This window comes from Pagrus major, chromosome 1 (genome assembly GCF_040436345.1).
Source record: "Pagrus major chromosome 1, Pma_NU_1.0".
Classification (NCBI taxonomy): Eukaryota; Metazoa; Chordata; class Actinopteri; order Spariformes; family Sparidae; genus Pagrus; species Pagrus major.
The window spans coordinates 8,693,556-8,707,062 of record NC_133215.1 but is presented as its reverse complement, the minus strand read 5'-3'; positions in this window follow the sequence as shown (position 1 = coordinate 8,707,062).

Sequence of the window (13,507 nt, the reverse complement as noted above, 5' to 3'; positions counted from 1 at the left end):
TAACTTCTGCCAGGGTTTCTATATCGTAACAAAACAAAAGAGCTTCCGGAGGAATAAACTCCCTGAGTCAAATCCGATGCTGCTCTAATCTTGAGCCGTTTATTGGCGAGAGGAGAACTTTGTCGATTGAAATGTAGATTGATCCTGACTGCTGACCGCAGCAGCGATCTGCGCCGGCGACCTCAACTGTCGGCTGTGTGTTCTGTAATGTTGACTGCTGACTGGAGCTAGAGTGGAAATGCATCTTAATTAATTATTGCAATGTTACAGTCTCAGGTGAGTGCACTGATTGACCTGAATTCAAATATACAGTCACACACACCCTCGGTGTGCCGTTGCCCGTTAGCTTATGGCCAATGCACATTCAAGTGCTCTGGCTGTTTAAGGTGAATAAACACAGATGATCCTGAGGACAAACTTGCTTTTCTGGTAACAAACACACCATTAAACAACCATCTTCTGACATGACTCAGGTGTAAATGTTAACAGACCAGGTGATGTTTTAGTTTTATTCACCTGAAGTTCAGTCTCGTTGCTGACTTCCCTACCTCCAAATGAAATGCAGTGTTACCTTTAATAAACTTGTGGATTTCTCTGGTTTGAACATTGTTGGAAACATTTAGGATAACAACTAAATATATAACAGCAGTCTAGTCGTTTTGAGACATTAAATGCAGAATTCCCACTTGTAACTATATCTATAACCAAGACCTTCACTTGACTTATCACAACCTGTGACTTGAAAAAATTACTTGGGACATGCCTGAGACTGGGACCAAATAACTAAAGTCTACAAACTGCAGTCTTTCTCACCGTGACCTGCAAGGCAGAAATTCCACATTCACTCCGTCACTGTTCTCTACTCAATATCAGCTTTTCCTCAATAACACCATTGCTGAGCATCGCTCGATATTTCCTGAATACCTGCGTCACAAACTGCAGACCACATCCTGTTCTGTGGCTCAAACTGAACTCAGATGCAGCCGCGAGTGGGGAAAGTTGGAGGAAGGAGATAGCGGAATATAAATCAGGGTGAGAAGAGGATGTGAAAGGTTGCTTGCAGAGATGGGCTTTGTAGCTGCAGATATATAATGAGTGACTCTGCTGGAGGGAGAAGGATAAAGGCCAAAGACAGGGATGACCAGGTTGCCAGAGTGAAGGCACAGCCAAAGATACACATCTGGCATACATCGCTGGACTACGGACTGGATGTATGAGAGTCACTTCGTAGCCTTATACTCCAACCGCCGGGTTTTTGAATATGATATGAGCGGCTCTGTCATCACATGTTTGTCATCTCTTCTTTCCTTGGAGCGCTGACTGCACATGCTGTCCGTTCAGCACTCCTTCATGATTTAAATGATTTAAACATGATTATATCTCAACTGTCGTCCAATTAGGACTAGCAAAAGGTAAGCTAGGAGTCACACTCTCTCACACTCGCTCCCAGAAACGCACCCACACGCACAGGCGCAGAGGGGGGCAGGAACAAAGGTGACTTAAGAAGAAATTAAATATTTATGATGCAAAGCAGAGGGTTGGAAGCGAGGAATTGCCCCAGGCTCATTGACTAGCTGCATTTCATTTTAAAAGCATCCATTTCCTCTGTAACCGAACACAAATACACACTTGCTCTCTCATGCACAGGTGGCCGTACGTGGACGAACACATGCACCAGCCGAGGATGAGGACGACTTACAAGGTGTCTCTGCAAGGAAATTGGATTCATGATGAGGAGGACAGGTCACTTTGGTTGTTCATAAGGCAGAAAATGAGACGGTGCATGCAAAATTACAGTTTGCTGAGCACACGTCGATACTGGAGGGAGAAAGTGTGAAGCATCCACTAAAAAAAATGCAAAACGTAGCACGTCAGGGCTTACTGTAAAACTTGTAATGGAAAATATTCAATCTAATATGATTTATTAGCACTTTGAACATCATTGCATGAGGCCCTTTTCAGCAACAGAATCTCTTTGAGCCGGGGCAGGGCATGCTTTTCACATGAAGAGAGCGAAGATGCTGAGCCTCGTGGCAGCGCTATCTCGGGTGTTGCATCCCGCTCAGATGTAATGTCTCGCTGGAGTTCAGTTCAGTTCAGTTCGGTTCTTTTATAATCCCAGATGGGAAACTTGATTTGCAGTCAGAGGCACAAGATAAAAAAACACTCAAATAACACGCATAAACACACAAGTACAAAAACAAACAACAAACACAAATGCGTGTTCAAAGATCAATACGTTTCAGCCTTGACCTTGTTAGTCAATGTACAACCAATGAGGAGGCAGCTTTCTGAAAAAGACTCGTGATGGATGATGCCCAAACCGTTCTGGATCATCAGTTCCTAACCAGCTTCCCTCTGGATTTTTCTTTCTTTTGGATGATTTATGTCTTAATCTCATTGTAGAACAAACAGTGCGACACACAGATTGTCATTTAACGCTCTGATGAGGACGAATATAACAGCAGAACATCTTGATGAGAATAACCACAGAACCCCACCACCCATCGCCCACCCACCTACTTAAAAGAGTAAAGGAGACATTGTTTGGATTTGTGTGTTTTATGTTGAAAGTATATCCTCGTGTGTCATGTTTCACTTCCCACTTCCTCTCTTTGTCTGTTTTGCTGCCCTTTTTCTGTGTGCACCTGTGGCTCATTAGTTACCCCCTCCCTGTGTATTAAAGCCTGTGATTTCCCTCTCCCTCGTCACTTTCCCGACATCAGTCCTATATTCCCTGCATTCTCTGTTCTCCGGCCCTGTTTTGTTCCCACTGTCCCTGTGTTTGCTCCTTGTGTTTTCTGCCTCATGTTTTTTTCAGCCCTGCCTGTGTTCCCCCGAGCTTCATCCTTGTTTGTATTTCATTTACTTTCAGCATGTCTCTTTTTCCTTTTTTCTGCCTTTGTTCCTAGCTTCTTTGCTGCCTGCCTTTGTTGACTGATTTCTTTGGATTCTGGATTGTGGGCTCCAGCTTCATTTTAATAGAGCTTAAAGTTTTCCAAGCTGCCTGCCTGTGGTTTTTGCATTTGGGTCCTCACCTTTTTGTGTACCCATGACAAACGGTACTTTAAGTTCTCAACATGGGTGATGAATGTTTTCCAGGCTTTATAAAGGTCATTAGTACATCCATTTGCTAAATCTAATCTCTAACTTCTCTCTAATCTGATTAGTATGGATGCGGTAGAGTTGCTTCTGTTAAATTAAACAGAAAAAACCCAAAACATAGCACACAAGAGGGGAACTGATAATAAAAAAGAAACATAAAGACCCCTTGTGATGTCTGGGAACACCACAGTCGGACAAAAATAGTGTAATGTAATGTCTCTGCACATAGAAACGCCCAACTCACACTGACTTCTTGTGTCATGGTTTGGGTTTTTTATTTTGTTGATTTCCTGTTTTCCTGTCATATCCTCTTGTGTCTTGTTGTCACCAGTGTTCCCAGTGTTCTGTTTCCCTGCTGTGCTCCTCCCCAGTCTGATCCGCCCCGACACACACCTGTCTCACATCAGCCTCGTTAGCACTGCCCGTTCCCAGTGTCTCTCCACCTGCACCTCATCCCCTCGTTAGTTTAGTTTGTATTTAAGCCTGTGTTGTTTGTGTAAATTGTGACAAATAGATGCTGTTGCCCTGCTGAAACATTTGTCAGATATGAACACAAATTCCTAATATTACATTAAGAATTAAATTTCCCTCTGTCCATACATTTCCGCAAAAAAATGGCTCCCCTTTATTAATCATTCTTCCATAGGAACTCACCGGAAATTGGATAAGCGTAGCTCTCAGATCGTCACATAATGAGCAATAAATCATGAAATTGACTTTAATCTCACAGAAATAATCAAACATACCAAACATAAAGTTCAACATTGTGGCTGCTTTCATATCAGATAATATATTCTTAATTTGCGTTTGAACCAAACAGATTTAATCTCACTAATCTGGATGTCCAATGCAAAATATCCCAAAGATCTTTCTTGTGCGACACTGTCTGCTCATCTCGAACGATAACATACGCTTTTCTGAGATAAAAAGCTTATGTTGTCCCTCAGTAACTAATTCCAGGCTTCAGCTGTAGAGATTTGAGATGCATTGCTGTGTTGACCAATTAAGCATCTTTCAGCATTTTTGTAGACGGTTATTTTTGCTGAGGCAGCACATGCTAAAGGTCATGGCAACATTGTACTGACTTGAGAATTTGCTGGGACAAACAGAACAGGAATGTGCTGATTTTCAGAGCATGTGGCATCTGTGATATGTGTCGCTTGTCAGCGTAATGAGTCTGAATTTAAGCTCATTCATTAAAGTGTTGATAGAACTGGGAAAGTTTGTGAAATGAGAAATAAAAAAACAAAGAGCAAAGGGTTCAGAGGCTGCTGTGAAAGGTCATTATGTTGCAGTTAGGAAAGGAAACTGTTTGGAGAAAGAGAGTCGGGGTGACATGCACTCTATGTGTGTGTGTGTGTGTGTGTGTGTGTTAGCAATGCCTTGGGAAATTGATTGTCCCCATATACACATCCCGAAGGCCGAGACGGTTCGTTAAACGCTTCCAGAGATTCAATTAATAGCAGAAATTGGATCATACCGTGTGCATGTGCATATATATGTATGATTGTGCGTGTGTGTGTGTGAGGAACATGATTCATGTGTGCCTTCAGCAGAAATCCTAGCATTACCACAAAGAGTGAAGCTCTAATGATTTATGATAATCACTCCCTGTCCCCGAAGGAAAAACTACATAAAATATGATTTCAGAAAGAGAAAAGTAGAGAACAACACACACACACACAGATTGAGAGAGGGGGAGATGCAGGCAGTATGTACAGTGTTATGTAATGCCAATAATAATGCCATTTTAATTTTGTACCAGCTGTTAGTTGTATTTTGAATTAGTGACTCAAAAAAATAGAAAAAATCACCCTTGAAAATCAAATCAAATCAAAATGAACATTTTAATTCTGTCATAAAACAACCCACACATAACAATCTCTTTCAGATTGTCACAAAGAAAACAGGAACAAAGGAACATCATTTCAACCCAACACATAATTTTGACATGCAGAGAAACAGAGGCAACAGACCCTAACCCTTTTTTATTTGATTAACCCCGCCCTGCCTTCTTCCCTTCTTAAGACTCACACAGCACAAGGATATTTGACACGCAATTTTTTAATTGAATGGCTGCATCAGTAGCTTTTTTGGCTTAATGGCTGTGTTGCATTAACAACTTCCTTTCCTTAATTTGACTCTCAACTGCTGCATTGTTCGCAGACCGTTATGAGAGTCGATTGTGCAAATGTCTTTTGTGTGAACATTACTGACTGGCAGTTAGCAAGCTTACTTCTTTGACCGTGGTCGCTGCTTCCGAAAAATGAGGACAGGGACACCAAATGTTTTTTCACAATGCATATGTCAGGCTGCAGCTTTCTCCACCTGCCTCCCCATGTTTTCCTGCTGTTTACCCCCTCCTTGTGTGCCTGTGTGCCCCGTGTCTGTCTGTTTCCTTCTTTGTGTCCGTCTGGGCATGGCTACCTCCCTCTGCTGATTTCCATCCACTAATCCACATCCAGCAGCATATCTACCTGGCTCAGTGTGGTAACGAAGGCCTAAATCCTCTCCAGCGTGAGTTTTTGCTCCTTGTTTCCAGTGTTTTATTCCGATTCTTTCGTTTGCCTTTGCTCAGGTTCATCTACTGGTTCACTTCAACTTCTGGCAGCGTGCTTCACTTACTATGATAAAGTGCCACTTTATCTAAACAGGCTGTTTGAGGACTAAAATTTGGTTTTATGAACTACTTTAAGAATTAACTGAATCTTTATATGATAAGGTGAGGTTATATAGACTGTCGGTGAATAAGGTGGTATCCTTATGGTTAAAATTAGGGATCACATCAGTGAAGGTCTTACGTATGTGTATATGTGCAGGTTTATGACACGACACACAGACTTTGAGGCGAGACTGTGTTTTCAACCACGGTTTCCTGGACCAACAATACACTTGGAGGCTCAACTCATTAGAGGGATCCGAAAATAATTAAATCTACAATTCCATGACAACTGTGCAAACTCCATCTGCTGATGTGGCTCGTGTGATATATTTGAACGTTCCAGAGCAGCTCCTAAATCGACCGTGAAGTGAAATAGCTTTGTCGAATGTGCATGTGTGTGTTCAACCCCCCGCTGCAAACAAATTTGTTTTTGATAAAAAAAACAAAAAAAAACAACAGACTGGGCTCTCAGATGTTGCTCATTAAACTTTTAAATGATGACCCAACCCACACAGATTTTGCCGTGTTGCTTCAGAGTAATGGTGCGCAGTGGAGGGTTTCATGTGTGTTTTGCATCCGACAGTGAGAGTTCAGAGATCTCTGCGTGATATTTTTTTTTTTCCCCGAGACATCACAACTCATCGTCTGTGTCCGTGTGTGTGAGGAAGTTTCTTGATGACATGCTCATCATCTGCGCGTGAAAAATCAATCGATATCCTTTTGTCCACAAGCCATAAAGTCTTGTTTAGTTTGCGCGGTGTGACAGCGGTTTACATCGGCTTATAGATTAACTGAAATGAAGAGGAATGAATAAACCAACAGGAGGAGGAAATGTTTGTTCACTCACTTCTTCATCAAATCCAACCGATTATGTATTTTCGAACATTCGGCCGTGAATAAACTCTGCAGGTTTCATTATTTTGTGCGATGCACGCAGATGTTTGCAAACTTGCACACAACAGTTGGTACACAAGCACACGTTTGAAAATCAAGTTCTGTTTTCATTTTGCTCTCTGCAAACCAGACAAAGTGGCGATGGAAAACACTCTTATCTTAAACACAAAACCGACTGCCACGGTCACAAAATGATTCGGCTCATCACACACACACAAACGCTGTAAGCCACTCTATTTGACATTAAAATAAAAGTCCACCCATTTTTGTTTTTGTTGCCTCGATTAAATGATCACATCTTTTGTTTCAATAAATCCACGAGTGTGTATACAGCTCTCAAAAACCCATTTCCCAGGAACCCACTTGAGCTGTTAGGGTGAAAGTTATTGACTGAAGCAATCAAGTCAGCTTGTTTCAGCGGCCCAGCGAATGAGCCCTCCTCTGTTCTCGGTGATAGATTATCCTTTCAGCAGGATTTTAACTGTCAAACTGAATTAACATTTATCTCCCTTACAATTACTTGTAGAACTCAGTTGTCACGTCTGTTTTACCAACAGAAAATCAGTCACCTCACATCAGTTGAAAAATATGGCCGACAAGATTTTTTGTGCCTGTCGGCGTAGATCACACTGTGCTGTTTCAAAATCAGTAATGGATTCCCGTCGGTGTCATCTGCGGTTTTCTGTCTGTTCCGTTGAATTTTTGTTATCTAAATCCCAGTTTCACCTCTGTGGTATAACCAAGAACTGTGATTGGCTGCTTGGGCTGCTCTGTTTTCTCTCTACTGTCAAGTAAGATAAGGAAGTTGAAGAAAGGGTCACTGGACCATTTGTGCAGACTGTTATTCACCCAAAGCTACGACTGCACTGATATTACCTGCAAGCTAGTGAGCAAGTGACAGTGCGTGCTTGCATGTCACACCATGAACTCCAGTTCTTTCTGTCATTTCCTTCCTCTCTCCTCTTTCCTCTTGTCTCTGTTCTTTATGAAATAACGCAAGATTTATAAAGCCCCAAGTGTGTATATTCCACTCAGGATGAAACATTTTCAACTTGCACAGACATGTTTTCACGTTTTCATTTCACCCCCGGTGAAATTTGCGTCCACACACATCTCTACTGCAAGCCGTCAGCTCAGTGCAATTGTTGCTCTTTTTGTTGGCCCATTCACGTATGATACGTTCGTCTGGTGTTGCTGTGGTGCTATCAAGTAAATCCAATGATCAGTGGAACATACATATACATAATATGTATTGTAAAAATATTGATATGATAGCTACAAATGTGACAAATGAAATGGAACTGGTTTGCAGAAATGAACAATGCCAATATTTATTTCTGGTGTTTGTGTTGCATAACCTTTACATAGCCTGTAGGTATCTATGACAGGACTGCCGTTACTCCTGTAAGAATGCTCTCTGGGAGGAGGCATCCAGAGGCTAAAAAGAAGAACATTCACTGTGGCCATTCAACTCTTGAATGATAAAAACCCTATAGTCCTGACTGCACAATGAGCTTATTAAAGCTCACAAACTCAGTCAGTGGCTGCAGCGAATATCAACTCACACATTCACCTGTCATTATTTCCCTTGCCATTACGACAGTAACAAATCACTGACATTCTTGTGACTTGTTGAAATGTTTTGCCTTTGATGAATGACTCATCGGAGCACTATTCAAAAGCATAGAAATCCTTTCTGATCACCAAGGTTTACTCAATGAATCACTGGGCCCAATGAAGAGTGGCATTTAGTGCTTTAAAACTGTGTTTCTCTCAGTGATGGTTAAATGATTCAATCAATGTGCAGATAAAATGCCTGCTGACCCGTTGGGGCCAATCCGACCAGATCACGGCTCAACTAATGTTCTGTCACACCACCGGTCGTGATTAACTATAACTGATCACAGGTATGCATGAGGAGGCGGGTGAATGCAGCTGCCCTTTTGTTTTGCTGCCCTTTTCAGGCTGAAACACACAGACAGAGGCTCTAAACACGGTTACGCTAACACTCATCACCAGAGGAACTACAAAGGGTTCAGCTGGCATTTACTGTGCAGCACTTCCATTATCTGAGGTGTATTCAAACTCCTCTCTCCTTCTAGTCAGCAATTCAGGGTCACAGGAATAACAGTAAACACTATCTTGCTCGCTGCTCTTGAAGAAAATCTGCAGCTCATTTCACCGCAACACAACTTGTGGTCATATGTACACAGAGAAAGATGAAAACAGTTTAAACCAGCTCATCCTCACTGGAAAAACAGCTGTTTTTTTGGTCATCTGTACAACAGCTTATCACAACCCATATTTACATGGGTGAGTCATATCTTCAAAGGTGACCCCTAGTGGCTGTGGTAATTATAACGGGAGCAAAGGAGGAAGCAGGAGAGGTAGTTGAAAGATCTACAAAGTCCTCATGTAGAGGAGATCAGGGTGGATGATTAGGCCAAACACACCCTGACTTTCACCCAGTAGATCGCCGTTTGTAACCCCTGTGTGAAACAAAAAGTCAACACTGACTCATTTTAAATCACATTATATAGTTTGACTTACATCGGGCAACCCAAACCATGATCCATTCCTAAACCTAAGCAAGTGTCTGTGACCTTTTCACAACGTTAACCATGTGACGTGAAGATCTGGCACGCCTGTTGCTGGTACTCTCCAACAACATGTCATTTTGGGAGTCAGTTGTTTAGGTATGAAGACATGTTGGTTTAAAACAAAATATTAAATGTACTTCATGATTCAAAAGGTGTATATCATTAACAGAAGTTTACATTCATTTTGGTCTTAATATATTACAAAATTGACATTAAACTGAAATGTATTATTTGCAATGAGGAGAAATCTGCAAATTTGAGAGTATTGTCTCTTTCTGGCAGTTCACAACTTGATCCTGTGGATCAATGTGGAAACTAACAACCTATATTCGAACTCTGTGAAAGAAAGAAGTGGTTTAATTACCAAATGTTATCTAGGCCTGTATCCTGTGTTGGGTGCTGATTTGAGACTCACTCAGGGAATATGAGGAAGAAAAACATAAATGATTCAGTCTTAAAAATGGAGCTAAATAATAAATATCTTGAGCTGACTCATAACTTCAACACCAACTTTCACTTCAGCCGTCAATACTGCAGAGTGGTTGTATTTCTTTTTAGTTGGCACCTAAAATTATATTGGATGAGACAGCTTTTCTTTATAGTGAAAGGTGGAGATGAAAAGAAATATAGACTGTATCAGAAGGTTCTTATTTGGTATTTTAAAAATCTGACATTTCATCATCCATCTGGTTTGAAACCTCTGCAGGTCATTTAATATACAAAAAAAAGGCGGCTATAAACAGCAGCATGTTGCATTTTTGTTAAATCTACCGTCTTTATTGCTCAGACTGGTCAAAGAAAAAGGTGCTGCTTGGTTTCACCCACATTAAAAATGTGAGAACCGGTTATTTTGCCGTCAGCTGAACTCACTGTTTATAAATGGACACAGAGAGAGACGCAACCCGATGCCCACTGGTCCACTGTGGAGAAAATGACAGCAGGGTGTGCATAAATTGTAACCAAGCCGATTTGATCAAAACGCTATATGACAGGGAATTACTAATTCAATAACGCAGGGCTGAGGCCCAGTGATTCAGGTTCATGACATTTTAATTTCATCTCCCAAGTTAATTAGGTGAAAATGCGTTTTTATCTATATGATCCAGCCTCATAATCTTTTATTCCACGGTCTGTGCATGTGGTGCAGCAGTCATCGGAGAGATCTCTGAGGTCAATACTGGTAACCCACACAGAAAGGCCCCAGCGCAGATTTTTACAAATTCAGATCTCTCTGTTTAAAAGTCCTGCATTCATAATAATAATAACTTTGGGAAAGTGGAAGTATTAAAATGTCACTTCTCTTTAGAAAGCAGAACATCCCTTCTTATAGTATTATTGAAAAGTAGATAAATAATGACAGATTTCCTTAATTCATTATTATAAGTGATGTATCGGCATGTTAGCTGCAATTTTATGCTTTTGGTCAGTTCATCTATATCATACTATTTTTGGTATGTAAAATCTTAATCTGCAAATTAAAATAACTGTAGTGCACCATTTCCTTCTTGATTAAGACCACCTGGAGCCCCAAGTTCATTTAATATTGGTGTATGGTAATTTAATTAAAAGCCTTTTTTTATTATTAAAAAATGGCATAATTTTACAATATTGCTTAAGGCTGACCCTGTGGCGCTGGTCTTCAGGAAGAGCTAATGTCAAGATGTAGTTTTAAAACCTTTCATATTTTAATTTATATTCTGCTGATATGTAGGTATATAACTAAGTGAAGTTGAGTTTTAGCAAATTGATTCAAAGTTGTTGGTGTCTTAAGGAATACATAATGAAGCTACGATGCACGGTGTGGCTCAACAACACATATATGCCCGAACATGGCAGATTAATCCGGCCCTAAGGTAAGTGTATGAACCTAGAGGGAAAAAAGCACGTACATCTGTTGTATGTATAGTTTCTAACCCTCTTTTAATTTTTTCACGTTTTTATTATATACTCTGTTTTATCTGGTCTGATGCTTTTATTTTTGTTTTGTTGTTTGTATCTTGATTGCACAGTTTTTATGCTTTTGCGATCTGATATCGACTATGTGCACTGTTTTATCTTGTTCTGTAAAGTGCTCTGTAGCTGTGTTTTGAAGAACACAGAGCACCTGAGGGGATACGGCCAAAATAAACAGTTATTACCTTTCTGGTGCACTAGAAAGTATTGTGTGCACCATGTGGACCGATGCAGAAATACTGATGCATCCGATCTGAAACGTCTCTGCTCTAGGATCGATTCTCATATCGAGAGATAAATATTTAAACTTAGTCTTTTGTTGTAAATGTGTGCTTTAACACCAGCAGGGACACAGTAGACAACATGTTCTGGTCAGGATCTAATCGAAAAAATACCCGGTTAACAGGAACTTCTCTCTCCGCCTCTTGAACTGTGTTTCTATAAATGCGCGAGGCACGAGAGTGGACATTAATGATAGCTGACTGGTGTCCTGTGGAGCTTTTTCAGTTTTCAGAACAGCAGGAGCTGTTTGTGATGTGTTGGAGGACTGTGAGGAACGGTGGTAACATCACAAACCCTGTTAAGGATCTGAGAATTAATCACAATACAGACTATGATGAGGCAATGCAGCGGTGGTCTGAAGAAGAGCAAAGGAGAGGTGCTGCTCGGGTGAGATGGACTGAATCCTTCGGCACTGGTCGGTATTATCCAGGGAAAGTGATTCACATCCGTCTGGGCTTCGGATTGTGTGTTGATATTAAAACCTTAAAACTACTGAATGCCGTTTTATTAGGCTGTTGTACGAAGTATCCGTGTATTGGTATTCGTGATCCCAACCTGGGTTTTACTTGGTATTGGATCTCAAAGGAAGTCGGTGGTATCGCAAATCACTAGTGTGCACATAAGAAAGTATCGCGTGCGCACAAGAAAGTTTCCCGTGCCACCGCATACAGCTGGTGCCCCTTTTCAATCAATTTTTCACCCCTGCCCCTGAAACATCCTGAGTCCGCCACTGTGTGAGCAGGAAACGATCTTGTGAGCTTGCCATAGTTACCAAAGATGTAATGTCCCCTCGTGAGCGCTTGTTTAGAGAAGTGCTAAACAGACGAAATTTATTAGGAACTAACGTTTCCTAATAAACTTTCCTAAGAGCCATTAGTCTGAATCCCTGTGCTCCAGGATACCTTGGACGTCCTGAAGTTTTTTTCCTTACCAAAGTGCCCAGCACCAAGAGCATGGACAGGCTGCAGCATGTGAAGCGGTCGAGGCGCGTTACACTCCTTCCTTCAAATAAAAAGTATTATTGGAAACCAAAGAAAAGGGAAAGTACAAAGCAGTAGTAAGTCAATTTAATTTATTGTCAATACATGGCATAGAAAGCTTTTTATTTTTCTTCATGCATTTTTTCTTCATGCATTTTTACAGTACGACTATTAGGGCTGTCCTGCAAAATTTGGACTTTTTGATGCCTGATCAAAAAAAGAAAAAAGAAAGAAAGAAAGAAAGAAAAAAGAAAAAAGAAAGAAAGAAAGACAAACAGGTACATAATAACTGGTGTATTTGATTGATCTTGTCATAAATCATCCCTGTCAAACCAGTACAATAATCTACAAGTTCAATAAGCCGTCTGCGTCTCACAATCAATCAGAGGAGACAGAACTTAATCTCTTGGTTTTTTTAAGGATGTCTATAGAAAAGGAGGCAAAGGTCCATTTCTCGGGTTGCAGCGGAGACATGAAGTGTCCGTCAACCTTTTGATTGATTACAGGGGTTTAGGAAGCGGTACAGGTGCTGTGCGGTTGAGTGCGCGGCGGTGCGTGCGTGTGCATGCGTGTGTGTGTGTGTGTGTGCAGCAGCTGCTCCCTCCCCGGCTCTCTCTCTCTCTCTCTCTCTCTCTCTCTCTCTCCATCCAGTCCTGCAGTGGCGGACGGGGCTCGCTGTTCCCGCCGGCAGGAGCGCAGACATGTGAGGAGTCAGTGTGTGTCAAAGAAAAAGCTGACGGGAACACAAAGAGCTTCTCCCAACGAAAAAAAAAATAATAATAATAAAAAAAAAAACAACCTCTGTAGCTTTGAGACTCAGAGGCTTTTGAGATTATGAGGCGCATTTACCAGCTGTAAGCGATTCCGGAGCAACTTTGCCAGCGTTTTTCTTCTTCTTCATCTTCTTTGGCGCAGATCTTCAGTCAGCACCTGGCTGCCTCTTCAACATCTCCACTGAGCATCAAAGAGGAGCCACAAGGTCAGTAAACAATAACGGAAATGTGTCTGGATTTGCTTTGAGGGTAAGATCA